General features: G+C 45.2%; 1 protein-coding gene and 1 pseudogene across 2 annotated transcripts in view; both read left to right on the plus strand.

The window, feature by feature from the left end:
• Window positions 1-20,041, plus strand: part of GSK3B (glycogen synthase kinase 3 beta) — a 149,193-nt gene that overhangs the window by 61,197 nt on the left and 67,955 nt on the right. The gene's annotated exons all lie outside the window — the stretch shown is intronic.
• Window positions 5,492-5,605, plus strand: LOC148442434 (U2 spliceosomal RNA; annotated as a pseudogene).

The following is a 20,041-nucleotide window of genomic DNA, read 5'->3' on the forward strand; positions in this document are numbered from 1 at the left end:
AGTGGAGCAGTAAGACAGCTTATAAGGCAGCTCTGTGAGTCGACCCTGGCTCCCTGAGTAACGGGATAGCCAGGTTATTATATAACAGTATCCGATTAGTGGAGCAGTAAGACAGCTTATAAGGCAGCTCTGTGAGTAGACCCTGGCTCCCTGAGTAGCGGGATAGCCAGGTTACTATATAACAGTATCTGATTAGTGGAGCAGTAAGACAGCTTATAAGGCAGCGCTGTGAGTAGACCCTGGCTGCCTGAGTAGCGGGATAGCCAGGTTATTATATAACAGTATCAGATTAGTGGAGCAGTAAGACAGCTTACAAGGCAGCGCTGTGAGTAGACCCTGGCTCCCTGAGTAGCGGGATAGCCAGGTTATTATATAACAGTATCAGATTAGTGGAGCAGTAAGACAACTTATAAGGCAGCGTTGTGAGTAGACCCTGGCTCCCTGAGTAACGGGATAGCCAGGTTATTATATAACAGTATCAGATTAGTGGAGCAGTAAGACAGCTTATAAGGCAGCTCTGTGAGTAGACCCTGGCTCCCTGAGTAGCGGGATAGCCAGGTTATTATATAACAGTATCCGATTAGTGGAACAGTAAGACAGCTTATAAGGCAGCTCTGTGAGTAGACCCTGGCTCTCTGAGTAGCGGGATAGCCAGGTTATTATATAACAGTATCAGATTAGTGGAGCAGTAAGACAGCTTATAAGGCAGCTCTGTGAGTAGACCCTGGCTCCCTGAGTAGCGGTATAGCCAGGTTATTATATAACAGTATCAGATTAGTGGAGCAGTAAGACAGCTTATAAGGCAGCTCTGTGAGTAGACCCTGGCTCTCTGAGTAGCGGGATAGCCAGGTTATTATATAACAGTATCAGATTAGTGGAGCAGTAAGACAGCTTATAAGGCAGCTCTGTGAGTAGACCCTGGCTCCCTGAGTAGCGGGATAGCCAGGTTATTATATAACAGTATCAGATTAGTGGAGCAGTAAGACAGCTTATAAGGCAGCTCTGTGAGTAGACCCTGGCTCCCTGAGTAGCGGGATAGCCAGGTTATTATATAACAGTATCCGATTAGTGGAACAGTAAGACAGCTTATAAGGCAGCGCTGTGAGTAGACCCTGGCTCCCTGAGTAGCGGGATAGCCAGGTTATTATATAACAGTATCCGATTAGTGGAGCAGTAAGACAGCTTATAAGGCAGCTCTGTGAGTAGACCCTGGCTCCCTGAGTAGCGGGATAGCCAGGTTATTATATAACAGTATCAGATTAGTGGAGCAGTAAGACAGCTTATAAGGCAGCTCTGTGAGTAGACCCTGGCTCCCTGAGTAGCGGGATAGCCAGGTTATTATATAACAGTATCAGATTAGTGGAGCAGTAAGACAGTTTATAAGGCAGCGCTGTGAGTAGTCCCTGGCTCCCTGAGTAGCGGGATAGCCAGGTTATTATATAACAGTATCCGATTAGTGGAGCGGTAAGGCTGCTCTGTGAGTAGACCCTGGCTCTCTGAGTAGCGGGATAGCCAGCTTACTATATAACCGTATCCGATTAGTGGCGCAGTAAGACAGCTTATAAGGCAGCGCTGTGAGTAGACCCTGGCTCCCTGAGTAGCGGGATAGCCAGGTTATTATATAACAGTATCAGATTAGTGGAGCAGTAAGATAACTTATAAGGCAGCTCTGTGAGTAGACCCTGGCTCCCTGAGTAGCGGGATAGCCAGGTTATTATATAACAGTATCAGATTAGTGGAGCAGTAAGACAGCTTATAAGGCAGCGCTGTGAGTAGACCCTGGCTCCCTGAGTAGCGGGATAGCCAGGTTATTATATAACAGTATCAGATTAGTGGAGCAGTAAAACAGCTTATAAGGCAGCGCTGTGAGTAGACCCTGGCTCCCTGAGTAGCGGGATAGCCAGGTTATTATATAACAGTATCAGATTAGTGGAGCAGTAAGGTAGCTCTGTGAGTAGACCCTGGCTCTCTGAGTAGCGGGATAGCCAGGTTATTATATAACAGTATCAGATTAGTGGAGCAGTAAGACAGCTTATAAGGCAGCGCTGTGAGTAGACCCTGGCTCCCTGAGTAGCGGGATAGCCAGGTTATTATATAACAGTATCAGATTAGTGGAGCAGTAAGACAGCTTATAAGGCAGCTCTGTGAGTAGACCCTGGCTCCCTGAGTAGCGGGATAGCCAGGTTATTATATAACAGTATCAGATTAGTGGAGCAGTAAGGCAGCGCTGTGAGTAGACCCTGGCTCCCTGAGTAGCGGGATAGCCAGGTTATTATATAACAGTATCAGATTAGTGGAGCAGTAAGACAGCTTATAAGGCAGCGCTGTGAGTAGACCCTGGCTCCCTGAGTAGCGGGATAGCCAGGTTATTATATAACAGTATCAGATTAGTGGAGCAGTAAGACAGCTTATAAGGCAACGCTGTGAGTAGACCCTGGCTCTCTGAGTAGCGGGATAGCCAGGTTATTATATAACAGTATCCGATTAGTGGAGCAGTAAGACAGCTTATAAGGCAATGCTGTGAGTAGACCCTGGCTCTCTGAGTAGCGGGATAGCCAGGTTATTATATAACAGTATCAGATTAGTGGAGCAGTAAGACATATTATAAGGCAGCGCTGTGAGTAGACCCTGGCTCCCTGAGTAGCGGGATAGCCAGGTTATTATATAACAGTATCAGATTAGTGGAGGAGTAAGACAGCTTATAAGGCAGCGCTGTGAGTAGACCCTGGCTCCCTGAGTAGCGGGATAGCCAGGTTATTATATAACAGTATCAGATTAGTGGAGCAGTAAGACAGCTTATAAGGCAGCTCTGTGAGTAGACCCTGGCTCCCTGAGTAGCGGGATAGCCAGGTTATTATATAACAGTATCAGATTAGTGGAGCAGTAAGACAGCTTATAAGGCAGCGCTGTGAGTAGACCCTGGCTCCCTGAGTAGCGGGATAGCCAGGTTATTATATAACAGTATCAGATTAGTGGCGCAGTAAGACAGTTTATAAGGCAGCGCTGTGAGTAGACCCTGGCTCCCTGAGTAGCGGGATAGCCAGGTTATTATATAACAGTATCAGATTAGTGGAGCAGTAAGACAGCTTATAAGGCAGCGCTGTGAGTAGACCCTGGCTCCCTGAGTAGCGGGATAGCCAGGTTATTATATAACAGTATCAGATTAGTGGAGCAGTAAGGCAGCTTATAAGTAGACCCTGGCTCCCTGAGTAGCGGGATAGCCAGGTTATTATATAACAGTATCAGATTTGTGGAGCAGTAAGGCAGCGCTGTGATGGTGCAGTGGTAATTACCCTGCTTTGTTTTTTGGATACACTGTGTCTGCATGGTAACCGATGCTGTAAGAAGCCAGTGATTACAGAAGACAGCGCGCTCATAACCAAACAATTTGAGCGCCATAGCGGGGGGGTGCGGAGCTTAGCTTCTCTCTCACAACGGCCCCAGCGCTCCCCTGGCTGCTGCAGAGCCCCGGGTCTCTCACAAACTCTGCTCTGTCACATACTTCGTTGTGTGAAAGCCAATGTCAACAGGTGTAATAACGCGCTCACAGCTACAATTGAGCGCCATAGCGGCGCGGGGGCGGAGCTTAGCTCCGGAGCACTGCTGCTCCCTAACAGCAGCCCCAGCGCTTCTGTGGAAGTGCTGGCGGCTATTACAGAGACCCTGGGCCAGATGTACTAAGCTCTGAAAAGTGATAAAGTGGGAATGATAAACCACCAGCCAATCAGCTCCTAAATGGCATTTTTGAAACACAGCCTGTAACATGACAGCTGGGACCTGCGTGTTTGCTCGTTTATCACTCTTCACTTTAACACTCTTCAGAGCTTAGTACATCCCCCCCCCCCCCCCCCCCCTGTTGGCTGGAGACATGAATATATCGCTGCTGCTTACAACTGGTGGCCTTATCCTGGACTGTGATACACAGCGGCGTTTAGGCCAGGCAGGATAGCATGTAAGGATCAGTGAATACTTCTTTCTATGCCTAGCGTTTTTCTGGCACTGATAGGAGCGCTATTAGGCAAGTGTGGCTCTCTCCTGCTCCTTTTTGTTTACCAGTTTCCTATTTTGACCTGTTTCACTACACTTTACTGTTGTGTGTGTGTGTGTGGGGTCTATATGTCTCATGACGTCTCTACTATTTACCTGCAAATACTGTGCAGGATAGTTTACAGGGGCTGCCTCTTACTACCTGTTGTGTACACGGATCATGTGGTTGTTGGCATTGCTGTCTCGCAGCGCTGGGGGTTCGGTTGCCACTGCAGTTTTGGCTGTGTGGAGTTTGCGTGTTCTCCCTTTAATATAACTACAGCCACACCACCCTGTATGCACCCGGGCAATATCCAGGTGTTTGTAGTCTTATGCATCCTGAACAATATTATTCAGAGATGGAAGATTCACCATCTTGGAGTAACAAAGCAACTGAGCTTTGGACTATGGCTGACTGTCCTTAAGTGGCTTATACGCCTCCAGGAAGTGATTTCTGCGCGTAGAGCGCTGTAGCTTACGCACTGAGGGTCTGATTCAGAGCCGGACGCTATTTGCGCTTGCTCGTTCAGAAAAAGGGGCCGGCTATTTAAATTGAGCGCTCTTTGCGATCTGTTGACGCCTCTATGTCTGAGCGAGCGAACGAAACATGCCCTCGCTATTTTGTAAAGGCGTCCCTTTGCCGTTCACATCATACGTCATCTCCGCTATTAGATTAATCGAGTACATCGAAAGGCGTCTGAACTGCTCGCAGTGCTTGTGGTTGGATTTTCCTACTGCAATCATGCGAGCAGTTCAGGCTAAGAAACAACCAAGTGAAATGGTCGATGCCGCTCCTTTACTAATTATGCACACCCTTAAAACGCCCGTTTTGACCGTTTGGCACGCCTGCGTTCGGATCTCCACTCCCTGTTTTCAAGCACCTTCCCCTGTTACCACCCACAAATGCCTCAGCCTGTCACTCAAATTAGCAGCCCCTCGCTATTTTGCGAACACACGATTTCTGACCGCAATGACTGGTTGGCGCATGCGCCTTACGACTCATGCGCCGATGTGCGAACATAGCTCGGAGCGAATGAGTGGCTCTGAATCAGGCCCTGACTTCTCTATGCTGAGCAAAAAATAAATAAATAAAGGGGCTTCCAGGTCAGGTACTCCTAGAAGGATGGAGGCTTTATTTTCTGCAGTACGCCAGGTATTGCAGTTTCAGGTTAAGGAGACTAGTCCTGCTCCACCGTATTTCTTTTTAAAAGAAAATACAAGCTATTACATTCCAGTTTAAGTAAAATTGGATTTTGGTCTAATGTTAGTTTGGGAAAATCCGAATAAACAAGTTTCAGATGTCCACACGGTTATTATCTTTTCTCTTTTTCATAAAACTTATTCCACGATAGTAAGTCCTTCGGTTTCGTGATTGTCGACGTTACCAATTCCTGAAATCATGTCCTTTGAAGACGTTGGGCCGGAGTTGAAGTATATTCTCAGGTTTTATATACTGCTGCAGCTGATCGTTTTCTATGCCTTTTGGCTAATATCAAGTGTAGTATTATTTCTTTTCAGATTAATATCTGATACGCCCTCTGCCAGTAGCACCGTATGAGATGTACAGTGTATACTCTCAGTAGGTGACTGTGTGACCTGTGCCAGTAGTACAGTATGAGATGTACAGTGTATACTCTCAGTAGGTGACTGTGTGACCTGTGCCAGTAGTACTGTAGTACAGTATGAGATGTACTGTGTATACTCTCAGTAGGTAACTGTGTGACCTGTGTCAGTAGTACAGTATGAGATGTACAGTGTATACTCAGTAGGTGACTGTGACCTGTGCCACTAGTACAGTATGAGATGTACAGTGTATCCTCTCAGTAGGTGACTGTGTGACCTGTGCTAGTAGTACAGTATGAGATGTACAGTGTATACTCTCAGTAGGTGGCTGTGTGACTTGTGTCAGTAGTACAGTATGAGATGTACAGTGTATACTCTCAGTAGGTGGCTGTGTGACCTGTGCCGGTAGTACAGTATGAGATGTACAGTGTATACTCTCAGTAGGTGACTGTGACTTGTGTCAGTAGTACAGTATGAGATGTACAGTGTATACTCAGTAGGTGACTGTGTGACTTGTGTCAGTAGTACAGTATGAGATGTACAGTGTATACTCTCAGTAGGTGGCTGTGTGACCTGTGCCAGTAGTACAGTATGAGATGTACAGTGTATACTCTCAGTAGGTGACTGTGTGACCTGTGCCAGTAGTACAGTATGAGATGTACAGTGTATACTCTCAGTAGGTGACTGTGACTTGTGTCAGTAGTACAGTATGAGATGTACAGTGTATACTCAGTAGGTGACTGTGTGACTTGTGTCAGTAGTACAGTATGAGATGTACAGTGTATACTCTCAGTAGGTGGCTGTGTGACCTGTGCCAGTAGTACAGTATGAGATGTACAGTGTATACTCTCAGTAGGTGGCTGTGTGACCTGTGCTAGTAGTACAGTATGAGATGTACAGTGTATACTCTCAGTAGGTGACTGTGACCTGTGTCAGTAGTACAGTATGAGATGTACAGTGTATACTATCAGTAGGTGACTGTGTGACCTGTGCTAGTAGTACAGTATGAGATGTACAGTGTATACTCTCAGTAGGTGGCTGTGTGACCTGTGCCAGTAGTACAGTATGAGATGTACAGTGTATACTCTCAGTAGGTGACTGTGACCTGTGCCAGTAGTACAGTATGAAATGTACAATGTATACTCTCAGTAGGTGACTGTGTGACCTGTGCCAGTAGTACAGTATGAGATGTACAGTGTATACTCAGTAGGTGGCTGTGTGACCTGTGCCAGTAGTACAGTATGAGATGTACAGTGTATACTCAGTAGGTGGCTGTGTGACCTGTGCTAGTAGTACAGTATGAGATGTACAGTGTATACTCTCAGTAGGTGACTGTGACTTGTGTCAGTAGTACAGTATGAGATGTACAGTGTATACTATCAGTAGGTGACTGTGTGACCTGTGCTAGTAGTACAGTATGAGATGTACAGTGTATACTCTCAGTAGGTGGCTGTGTGACCTGTGCCAGTAGTACAGTATGAGATGTACAGTGTATACTCTCAGTAGGTGACTGTGACCTGTGCCAGTAGTACAGTATGAAATGTACAATGTATACTCTCAGTAGGTGACTGTGTGACCTGTGCCAGTAGTACAGTATGAGATGTACAGTGTATACTCAGTAGGTGGCTGTGTGACCTGTGCCAGTAGTACAGTATGAGATGTACAGTGTATACTCAGTAGGTGGCTGTGTGACCTGTGCTAGTAGTACAGTATGAGATGTACAGTGTATACTCTCAGTAGGTGACTGTGACTTGTGTCAGTAGTACAGTATGAGATGTACAGTGTATACTCTCAGTAGGTGGCTGTGTGACCTGTGCCAGTAGTACAGTATGAAATGTACAATGTATACTCTCAGTAGGTGACTGTGTGACCTGTGCCAGTAGTACAGTATGAGATGTACAGTGTATACTCAGTAGGTGACTGTGTGACCTGTGCCAGTAGTACAGTATGAGATGTACAGTGTATACTCTCAGTAGGTGACTGTGACTTGTGTCAGTAGTACAGTATGAGATGTACAGTGTATACTCAGTAGGTGGCTGTGACTTGTGTCAGTAGTACAGTATGAGATGTACAGTGTATACTCAGTAGGTGGCTGTGTGACCTGTGCTAGTAGTACAGTATGAGATGTACAGTGTATACTCTCAGTAGGTGACTGTGACCTGTGCCAGTAGTACAGTATAAAATGTACAATGTATACTCTCAGTAGGTGACTGTGTGACCTGTGCCAGTAGTACAGTATGAGATGTACAGTGTATACTCAGTAGGTGGCTGTGTGACCTGTGCCAGTAGTACAGTATGAGATGTACAGTGTATACTCAGTAGGTGGCTGTGTGACCTGTGCTAGTAGTACAGTATGAGATGTACAGTGTATACTCTCAGTAGGTGACTGTGACTTGTGTCAGTAGTACAGTATGAGATGTACAGTGTATACTCTCAGTAGGTGGCTGTGTGACCTGTGCCAGTAGTACAGTATGAAATGTACAATGTATACTCTCAGTAGGTGACTGTGTGACCTGTGCCAGTAGTACAGTATGAGATGTACAGTGTATACTCAGTAGGTGGCTGTGTGACCTGTGCTAGTAGTACAGTATTAGATGTACAGTGTATACTCTCAGTAGGTGACTGTGACTTGTGTCAGTAGTACAGTATGAGATGTACAGTGTATACTCTCAGTAGGTGACTGTGTGACTTGTGTCAGTAGTACAGTATGAGATGTACAGTGTATACTCAGTAGGTGGCTGTGTGACCTGTGCTAGTAGTACAGTATGAGATGTACAGTGTATACTCTCAGTAGGTGACTGTGACCTGTGCCAGTAGTACAGTATGAAATGTACAATGTATACTCTCAGTAGGTGACTGTGTGACCTGTGCCAGTAGTACAGTATGAGATGTACAGTGTATACTCAGTAGGTGGCTGTGACTTGTGTCAGTAGTACAGTATGAGATGTACAGTGTATACTCAGTAGGTGGCTGTGTGACCTGTGCCAGTAGTACAGTATGAGATGTACAGTGTATACTCTCAGTAGGTGACTGTGACTTGTGTCAGTAGTACAGTATGAGATGTACAGTGTATACTCAGTAGGTGGCTGTGACTTGTGTCAGTAGTACAGTATGAGATGTACAGTGTATACTCAGTAGGTGGCTGTGTGACCTGTGCCAGTAGTACAGTATGAGATGTAAAGTGTATACTCTCAGTAGGTGACTGTGTGACCTGTGCCAGTAGTACAGTATGAGATGTACAGTGTATACTCAGTAGGTGGCTGTGACTTGTGTCAGTAGTACAGTATGAGATGTACAGTGTATACTCAGTAGGTGGCTGTGTGACCTGTGCTAGTAGTACAGTATGAGATGTACAGTGTATACTCTCAGTAGGTGACTGTGACCTGTGCCAGTAGTACAGTATGAGATGTACAGTGTATACTCTCAGTAGGTGACTGTGACTTGTGTCAGTAGTACAGTATGAGATGTACAGTGTATACTCAGTAGGTGGCTGTGTGACCTGTGCTAGTAGTACAGTATGAGATGTACAGTGTATACTCTCAGTAGGTGACTGTGACCTGTGCCAGTAGTACAGTATGAGATGTACAGTGTATACTCTCAGTAGGTGACACTGACTTGTGTCAGTAGTACAGTATGAGATGTACAGTGTATACTCTCAGTAGGTGACTGTGACTTGTGTCAGTAGTACAGTATGAGATGTACAGTGTATACTCTCAGTAGGTGGCTGTGTGACCTGTGCCAGTAGTACAGTATGAGATGTACAGTGTATACTCTCAGTAGGTGACTGTGTGACCTGTGCCAGTAGTACAGTATGAAATGTACAATGTATACTCTCAGTAGGTGACTGTGTGACCTGTGCCAGTAGTACAGTATGAGATGTACAGTGTATACTCAGTAGGTGGCTGTGTGACCTGTGCCAGTAGTACAGTATGAGATGTACAGTGTATACTCTCAGTAGGTGACTGTGACTTGTGTCAGTAGTACAGTATGAGATGTACAGTGTATACTCAGTAGGTGGCTGTGTGACTTGTGCTAGTAGTACAGTATGAGATGTACAGTGTATACTCTCAGTAGGTGACTGTGACCTGTGCCAGTAGTACAGTATGAGATGTACAGTGTATACTCTCAGTAGGTGACTGTGACTTGTGTCAGTAGTACAGTATGAGATGTACAGTGTATACTCTCAGTAGGTGACTGTGTGACCCGTGCCAGTAGTACAGTATGAAATGTACAATGTATACTATCAGTAGGTGACTGTGTGACCTGTGCCAGTAGTACAGTATGAGATGTACAGTGTATACTATCAGTAGGTGACTGTGTGACCTGTGCCAGTAGTACAGTATGAGATGTACAGTGTATACTCTCAGTAGGTGGCTGTGTGACCTGTGCCAGTAGTACAGTATGAGATGTACAGTGTATACTCTCAGTAGGTGACTGTGTGACCTGTGCCAGTAGTACAGTATGAGATGTACAGTGTATACTCTCAGTAGGTGACTGTGTGACCTGTGCTAGTAGTACAGTATGAGATGTACAGTGTATATTCTCAGTAGGTGGCTGTGTGACCTGTGCCAGTAGTACAGTATGAGATGTACAGTGTATACTCTCAGTAGGTGACTGTGTGACCTGTGCTAGTAGTACAGTATGAGATGTACAGTGTATACTCTCAGTAGGTGACTGTGTGACCGGTGCCGGTAGTACAGTATGAGATGTACAGTGTATACTCTCAGTAGGTGACTGTGTGACCTGTGCCGGTAGTACAGTATGAGATGTACAGTGTATACTCTCAGTAGGTGACTGTGTGACCTGTGCCAGTAGTACAGTATGAGATGTACAGTGTATACTCAGTAGGTGACTGTGTGACCGGTGCCAGTAGTACAGTATGAGATGTACAGTGTATACTCTCAGTAGGTGACTGTGACTTGTGTCAGTAGTACAGTATGAGATGTACAGTGTATACTCTCAGTAGGTGACTGTGTGACCTGTGCCGGTAGTACAGTATGAGATGTACAGTGTATACTCTCAGTAGGTGGCTGTGTGACCTGTGCCAGTAGTACAGTATGAGATGTACAGTGTATACTCAGTAGGTGACTGTGTGACCGGTGCCGGTAGCAGCAGCACATTAGAGCCCATCCTTTGCCCTATCGGCCTCTGATTGATGACTGGGCAGAAGCTGTACCTGAATGCCTGTCTGTAGCAGCTGTGATCTCCCCTCTTCACATTGTGGTAGTGGAACAGCTGTAAGAGCAGACAAAAAAAATCCCCAGCCTGACCCTCCCCCACTCCCCCCCCATATAACTTCCACACAGATCTGGAGCAGGGACAAAGGAATTAAGAGGTCACATTAACCCTTCCCGTCCTGTGCAGCGTCACACTGAGCTGCTGTCACGTGGTGATCAGAGAGAGCGAGAGGCTGCAGGGTTCCCTCGAGACCCCTTCTCTCAGGATTTATTGCAGTGCATTTGGATGTGTGTGTTTGGGGAGGGGGATATCACAGACCCTGGACTGATGGGATAACGCTGAGAAGGGTTAATCTGTATGTGGACGGGGGATGGGGCTGTCTCTACGCTAATCTTTCAGCATTTAGTTTTTTTAAATATTCTTTGCTGACTCTAGTAAAGTGTAATTGGCCACCTGGCAGCTCAACGGCTGTAACCACTACTAACCGGTTCCCCCATCTCCTCCCGAGTGTGTGTATATAGATATACTGGTATATAGGTACTCCTCCATGTGCTTCCGGTTTACAGCTTTAGTGCTGAACATTGTGACCTCAGTAACCGGTTCCCCCATCTCCTCCCGAGTGTGTGTATATAGATATACTGGTATATAGGTACTCCTCCATGTGCTCCCAGTATACAGCTTTAGTGCTGGACATTGTGACCTCAGTAACCGGTTCCCCCATCTCCTCCCGAGTGCGTGTATATAGATATACTGGTATATGGGTGCTCCTCCATGTGCTTCCAGTATACAGCTTTAGTGCTGGACATTGTGACCTCAGTAACCGGTTCCCCCATCTCCTCCCGAGTGTGTGTGTGTATATAGATATAGCGTTCCCGCTAGGCTGTTTTAGCAGGGTGCGGCACCCTGCCCTCCTTCTGTAGGGCAAAAAGCACCCTGCCCTCACAGGCTGCGGGTGCAGTCTTCACCCGCGGGACGCGGTGACCCGGTCACCGCTGGAGAATAGACGCCGGGTGCATGCGCCCGGCATCTATTCTCCCTGTTTGCAGCGCTTGGGGGCTGCCCGGCATGTCCGTAAGTGCCGGGCACGCCCCCAAGTATGATGAGAAAGGGGACGCGTCTTATAGACACGCCCCTTATATGGCCACGCCCCCTTTTCGCCGCGCACACAAATATGCCCTCTCTAGCTCCGGCACCCTGCCTGCCGCCGGAGCTAGAGTGAACACTATAGATATACTGGTATATGGGTACTCCTCCATGTGCTTCCGGTATACAGCTTTAGTGCTGGACATTGTGACCTCAGTAACCGGTTCCCCCATCTCCACCCAAGTGTGTGTATATAGATATACTGGTATATAGGTGCTCCTCCATGTGCTTCCTGTATACAGCTTTAGTGCTGGACATTGTGACCTCAGTAACCGGTTCCCCCATCTCCTCCCGAGAGTGTGTATATAAATATACTGGTATATAGGTGCTCCTCCATGTGCTTCCTGTATACAGCTTTAGTGCTGGACATTGTGACCTCAGTAACCGGTTCCCCCATCTCCTCCCGAGTGTGTGTATATAGATATACTGGTTTATAGGTGCTCCTCCATGTGCTTCCAGTATACAGCTTTAGTGCTGGACATTGTGACCTCAGTAACCGGTTCCCCCATCTCCACCCAAGTGTGTGTATATAGATATACTGGTATATAGGTGCTCCTCCATGTGCTACCCGTATACAGCTTTAGTGCTGGACATTGTGACTTCAGTAACCGGTTCCCCCATCTCCTCCCGAGTGCGTGTATATAGATATACTGGTATATGGGTGCTCCTCCATGTGCTTCCGGTATACAACTTTAGTGCTGGACATTGTGACCTCAGTAACCGGTTCCCCCATCTCCTCCCGAGAGTGTGTATATAAATATACTGGTATATAGGTGCTCCTCCATGTGCTTCCAGTATACAGCTTTAGTGCTGGACATTGTGACCTCAGTAACCGGTTCCCCCATCTCCACCCAAGTGTGTGTATATAGATATACTGGTATATAGGTACTCCTCCATGTGCTACCCGTATACAGCTTTAGTGCTGCACATTGTGACCTCAGTAACCGGTTCCCCCATCTCCTCCCGAGTGTGTGTATATAGATATACTGGGGTATACAGCTTTAGTGCTGGACATTGTGACCTCAGTAACCGGTTCCCCCATCTCCTCCCGAGTGTGTGTATATAGATATACTGGTATATAGGTGCTCCTCCATGTGCTACCCGTATACAGCTTTAGTGCTGCACATTGTGACCTCAGTAACCGGTTCCCCCATCTCCTCCCGAGTGTGTGTATATAGATATACTGGGGTATACAGCTTTAGTGCTGGACATTGTGACTTCAGTAACCGGTTCCCCCATCTCCTCCCGAGTGCGTGTATATAGATATACTGGTATATGGGTGCTCCTCCATGTGCTTCCGGTATACAACTTTAGTGCTGGACATTGTGACCTCAGTAACCGGTTCCCCCATCTCCTCCCGAGTGTGTGTATATAGATATACTGGTATATAGGTGCTCCTCCATGTGCTACCCGTATACAGCTTTAGTGCTGCGCATTGTGACCTCAGTAACCGGTTCCCCCATCTCCTCCCGAGTGTGTGTATATAGATATACTGGGGTATACAGCTTTAGTGCTGGACATTGTGACCTCAGTAACCGGTTCCCCCATCTCCTCCCGAGTGTGTGTATAGATATACTGGGGTATACAGCTTTAGTGCTGGACATTGTGACCTCAGTAACCGGTTCCCCCATCTCCTCCCGAGTGTGTGTATATAGATATACTGGTATATGGGTGCTCCTCCATGTGCTTCCAGTATACAGCTTTAGTGCTGGACATTGTGACCTCAGTAACCGGTTCCCCCATCTCCTCCCGAGTGTGTTTATATTGATATACTGGTATATAGGTGCTCCTTCATGTGCTCCCAGTATACAGCTTTAGTGCTGGACATTGTGACCACAGTAACCGGTTCCCCCATCTCCTCCCGAGTGTGTGTATATAAATATACTGGTATATAGGTGCTCCTCCATGTGCTTCCGGTATACAGCTTTAGTGCTGGACATTGTGACCTCAGTAACCGGTTCCCCCTTCTCCACCCAAGTGTGTGTATATAGATATACTGGTATATAGGTACTCCTCCATGTGCTACCCGTATACAGCTTTAGTGCTGCACATTGTGACCTCAGTAACCGGTTCCCCCATCTCCTCCCGAGTGTGTGTATAGATATACTGGGGTATACAGCTTTAGTGCTGGACATTGTGACCTCAGTAACCGGTTCCCCCATCTCCTCCCGAGTGTGTGTATATAGATATACTGGTATATAGGTGCTCCTCCATGTGCTACCCGTATACAGCTTTAGTGCTGCACATTGTGACCTCAGTAACCGGTTCCCCCATCTCCTCCCGAGTGTGTGTATATAGATATACTGGGGTATACAGCTTTAGTGCTGGACATTGTGACTTCAGTAACCGGTTCCCCCATCTCCTCCCGAGTGCGTGTATATAGATATACTGGTATATGGGTGCTCCTCCATGTGCTTCCGGTATACAACTTTAGTGCTGGACATTGTGACCTCAGTAACCGGTTCCCCCATCTCCTCCCGAGAGTGTGTATATAAATATACTGGTATATAGGTGCTCCTCCATGTGCTTCCAGTATACAGCTTTAGTGCTGGACATTGTGACCTCAGTAACCGGTTCCCCCATCTCCTCCCGAGTGTGTGTATATAGATATACTGGGGTATACAGCTTTAGTGCTGGACATTGTGACCTCAGTAACCGGTTCCCCCATCTCCTCCCGAGTGTGTGTATATAGATATACTGGTATATGGGTGCTCCTCCATGTGCTTCCAGTATACAGCTTTAGTGCTGGACATTGTGACCTCAGTAACCGGTTCCCCCATCTCCTCCCGAGTGTGTTTATATTGATATACTGGTATATAGGTGCTCCTTCATGTGCTCCCAGTATACAGCTTTAGTGCTGGACATTGTGACCACAGTAACCGGTTCCCCCATCTCCTCCCGAGTGTGTGTATATAAATATACTGGTATATAGGTGCTCCTCCATGTGCTACCGGTATACAGCTTTAGTGCTGGTTATTGTGACCTCAGTAACCGGTTCCCCCATCTCCTCCCGAGTGCGTGTATATAGATATACTAGTATATAGGTACTCCTCCATGTGCTCCCAGTATACAGCTTTAGTGCTGGACATTGTGACCGCAGAAACATTGCTGGGAAAATAATTAAATTGTTGGGAAATGTATTTTTGGATGTTGGATGTAATGACTGCCCCGGGGTAATGATGCCGCACGAAGGGGATGTTACCCGCCCTGTGCGCCAGGTGTAGATGTGGATTTGTAAGGCATTTGATTTGTAGGGTATTGGCAGATTGATGATTAGTTACTGCCATAGGACGTTATATGCTGATTATCCTGCCCTCATATATGAATGCAAACCCCTTGGGGGAAGGGGGAGAAGGAGGTCGGGGTCCTTTGCTGGAAATACTGATGCAGTTACTGCATTCAGGTCATATTAATGTGTAAACCCAAATAGATCATTTGATTCGCTGTAGTAGATATTGGGAATGAGCCCCATTCTTCAATGTATATTTAGTTGTGGAAGGGATCATTCCAGGATCAGATAAATGAGAGATGTAGTAGTCGGTTTGAATAGGCGGCCGGGTGAAGTGAGGGGGGGCTGGTTTACCCCTCTGCCGACATGCGTGTGGAATCGGCATGAAGTAAGGGCTTTGTAAGATCATATATATAACATTGTGAGCATCGATGATGTGTGTAGGGCCTCTGACCATCTAGAGAGGTGTAACATCGGTGTGTACTCCCAATACCTTCAATCTTTATGGGAGCTAATCGCCTGCATCGGCTTGTGTCCTGTAGCTGCACCGTTCTCAGCTGTCCTGCAGTCCTGACCAGTGTCTCCAATCTTATGGCCGTTACCAAGCACAGCGCTGGTCCATAGGGAGTGGCCAACCACATATACCCACAAGTAAGGGCTTCCAGGTGCTGGTGGTAGAAGGCTGGGTGAAGTGGTTCCATGTGCCAGTGTAGGAGCCTGGGGGCACAAGCTACTGCAGGAAGGGAATCCCTATACCCCAGGAGTGACTGAGTACTTACTGTGCCTGCATAAGGGGGAGTAACCGCTGCACAATTCTCTACCACCTAGATAGCGCAAGGTCATCCGGTCACATGATTGATGACTCATGTATAGTAATACCGTTATTCGTCCTCTAATGACCGCTATGGCGCAGGCGTTCCACACCGTGGGGTCTGTATATCTAGGGCAGCAGAAAACACGTAGATGGCAAATGGGGAAGTAAGGTTTATGAGGAGCCGTCACTATCTCCTACCTCTGAGATATATATATATATATATATATATATGTCTATATCTATCCTTATTGCAGGATTATCCTATGAGTGTGTTCTCTGTGTGTATCCTCACTGCAGGATTATCCTATGAGTGTGTTCTCATTGCTGGATTATCCTAGGAGTGTGTTCTCATTGCTGGATTATCCTATGAGTGTGTTCTCTGTGTGTATCCTCACTGCAGGATTATCCTATGAGTGTGTTCTCTCTGTATGTATCCTCATTGCAGGATTATCCTATGAGTGTGTTCTTTCTGTATGTATCCTCATTGCAGGATTATCCTATGAGTGTGTTCTCTCTGTCTGTATCCTCACTGCAGGATTATCCTATGAGTGTGTTCTCTCTGTATGTACCCTCATTGCAGGATTATCCTATGAGTGTGTTCTCATTGCAGGATTATCCTATGAGTGTGTTCTCTGTATGTATCCTCATTTCAGGATTATCCTATGAGTGTGTTCTCTCTGTATGTACCCTCATTGCAGGATTATCCTATGAGTGTGTTCTCTGTGTACCCTCATTGCAGGATTATGGTGTGAGTGTGTTCTCTCTGTATGTACCCTAATTGCAGGATTATCCTATGAGTGTGTTCTCTGTATGTATCCTCATTGCAGGATTATCCTATGAGTGTGTTCTCTGTATGTATCATCATTGCAGGATTATCCTATGAGTGTGTTCTCTCTGTATGTACCCTCATTGCAGGATTATCCTATGAGTGTGTTCTCTCTGTATGTACCCTCATTGCAGGATTATCCTATGAGTGTGTTCTCTCTGTATGTACCCTCATTGCAGGATTATCCTATGAGTGTGTTCTCTCTATGTACCCTCACTGCAGGATTATCCTATGAGTGTGTTCTCTGTATGTATCCTCATTGCAGGATTATCCTATGAGTGTGTTCTCTCTGTATGTACCCTCATTGCAGGATTATCCTATGAGTGTGTTCTCATTGCAGGATTATCCTATGAGTGTGTTCTCTGTATGTATCCTCATTGCAGGATTATCCTATGAGTGTGTTCTCTCTGTATGTATCCTCATTGCAGGATTATCCTATGAGTGTGTTCTCTCTGTATGTACCCTCATTGCAGGATTATCCTATGAGTGTGTTCTCATTGCAGGATTATCCTATGAGTTTGTTCTCTGTATGTACCCTCATTGCAGGATTATCCTATGAGTGTGTTCTCTGTGTGTACCCTCATTGCAGGATTATGGTGTGAATGTTCTGTATAATGTTGTAAGCGAGGATAGTTTTGAATGAATGCCTAATATTCTGTAGACCAGACCCCCAGGAGAGAGCCACATCTGTAATGGGCCAAGGTGGTGTTGCTGTGTTTTGTTAGGCAGGTGAGATCCGCTCAGGGTTAGAGTGCTTCCTTTCTTTCTGAATAGACTGAACATCAAAGCAGACAGGAAACAGCCTGGTCTGCAGCCAGCTTCTAAAGAGCAGCCATAAATCACACGCTTGGGGCCTGTGGAAGCCGCCATGTGTTTGAGCTTACAGCGCAGCTTCTTTCTGAGAACTGTCCGCACATTCATCCTTCTATTCTCCTGTAATTCCTGCATAGCCCATCTCTGCTGGAGGCTGCCTTCATTGCTGCTGTCCCAGCATTTCCCCTATTATGCCCTGCTATCAGCTGACCTCCGCCGTAACCTTCGCCGCGCACTTCCTGCTTGCTTCATGCCACTTTTCCGGTCTGTGCTGTTCCGCCATTATGTCACACATTACTAGCTATAATTACCTGCTGGAAGCTTGGCAGAGATTTCTTGGCCCAAAAATAGCAGCGGTGGAAGTGTGCGTTGTGTAACCGACTACAACAGGAGGGAGATCTGTGCTGGTTCATGCATCATCCTATATAGGAGCAGGTGTTACACTCTCATCCTTTAGAATGTAAGCTCTTACGAGCAGGGCCCTCTACCCTCTTGTGCTTCTCCTTACTTTACTTTCATCTGCTTCTTACGCTTCACTAGGGCACCTAACACTTGGCTGCTTACCCTCTGCTGCTTATCTGGGTGTTATGGTCACTAATGTAGCAATATATATATATTATCCATGTCCTGGTCCTATATTGTACTGTAAGTCACTTGTAAAATTATTTGTCAATGTACTGCGTAAGGCGCTGCGGGACACTTGTGGCGCCATATAAATAAAGGATGATGATAATAATACTACCAGTGATGTTTCTGCCATATGGTTACCCCATAGTGCCCTCTGATCGCTCTGCGCCATTGCACGCCTTTTGCCGCCACACTTTCCGCACTTCTGTAATCCGCTGACATCAGTGGCTGTTATATTGAAGCCGTACAGGCTTTCACATAACAGGCGGTAATACCAGATGTAGCCATATTACAGCGGTATACAGAGTGTTTGGTACTCGGGACCAGCTTACTGATGTGGCTGAGCATTTCCTGTCATTTGTTGGTTGCATGCGAGGTGATATTGAGTGGATCAGTAGTCGCCAACATTAATTGGGGTGTGAGATACTTTAGGGAAATGAAACCACCTGAAGAGCTGCTAAAATTGTAGAATAAAAAATCTGGCTAATAACAGAACAAGTGCAGGTCATTTAATGAAATTGAAAAAAATGTTTCATAGAAAATAACAATGCATGTAATGATTACAGTGATATTGCTGTAGTGTGTAAATAACAATGCATGTAATGATTACAGTGATATTGCTGTAGTGTGTAAATAACAATGCATGTAATGATTACAGTGATATTGCTGTAGTGTGTAAATAACAATGCATGTAATGATTACAGTGATATTGTTGTAGTGTGTAAATAACAATGCATGTAATGATTACAGTGATATTGTTGTAGTGTGTAAATAACAATGCATGTAATGATTACAGTGATATTGCTGTAGTGTGTAAATAACAATGCATGTAATGATTACAGTGATGTTGTTGTAGTGTGTAAATAACAATGCATGTAATGATTACAGTGATATTGCTGTAGTGTGTAAATAACAATGCATGTAATGATTACAGTGATATTGCTGTAGTGTGTAAATAACAATGCATGTAATGATTACAGTGATATTGTTGTAGTGTGTAAATAACAATGCATGTAATGATTACAGTGATGTTGTTGTAGTGTGTAAATAACAATGCATGTAATGATTACAGTGATGTTGTTGTAGTGTGTAAATAACAATGCATGTAATGATTACAGTGATGTTGTTGTAGTGTGTAAATAACAATGCATGTAATGATTACAGTGATATTGCTGTAGTGTGTAAATAACAATGCATGTAATGATTACAGTGATATTGTTGTAGTGTGTAAATAACAATGCATGTAATGATTACAGTGATATTGTTGTAGTGTGTAAATAACAATGCATGTAATGATTACAGTGATATTGTTGTAGTGTGTAAATAACAATGCATGTAATGATTACAGTGATATTGTTGTAGTGTGTAAATAACAATGCATGTAATGATTACAGTGATATTGCTGTAGTGTGTAAATAACAATGCATGTAATGATTACAGTGATATTGCTGTAGTGTGTAAATAACAATGCATGTAATGATTACAGTGATATTGTTGTAGTGTGTAAATAACAATGCATGTAATGATTACAGTGATATTGTTGTAGTGTGTAAATAACAATGCATGTAATGATTACAGTGATGTTGTAGTGTGTAAATAACAATGCATGTAATGATTACAGTGATATTGTTGTAGTGTGTAAATAACAATGCATGTAATGATTACAGTGATATTGTTGTAGTGTGTAAATAACAATGCATGTAATGATTACAGTGATATTGCTGTAGTGTGTAAATAACAATGCATGTAATGATTACAGTGATATTGTTGTAGTGTGTAAATAACAATGCATGTAATGATTACAGTGATATTGTTGTAGTGT

The sequence above is a fragment of the Taudactylus pleione genome, unplaced genomic scaffold (genome assembly GCF_031769625.1).
Source record: "Taudactylus pleione unplaced genomic scaffold, aTauple2 ptg001518l, whole genome shotgun sequence".
Taxonomy (NCBI): Eukaryota; Metazoa; Chordata; class Amphibia; order Anura; family Myobatrachidae; genus Taudactylus; species Taudactylus pleione.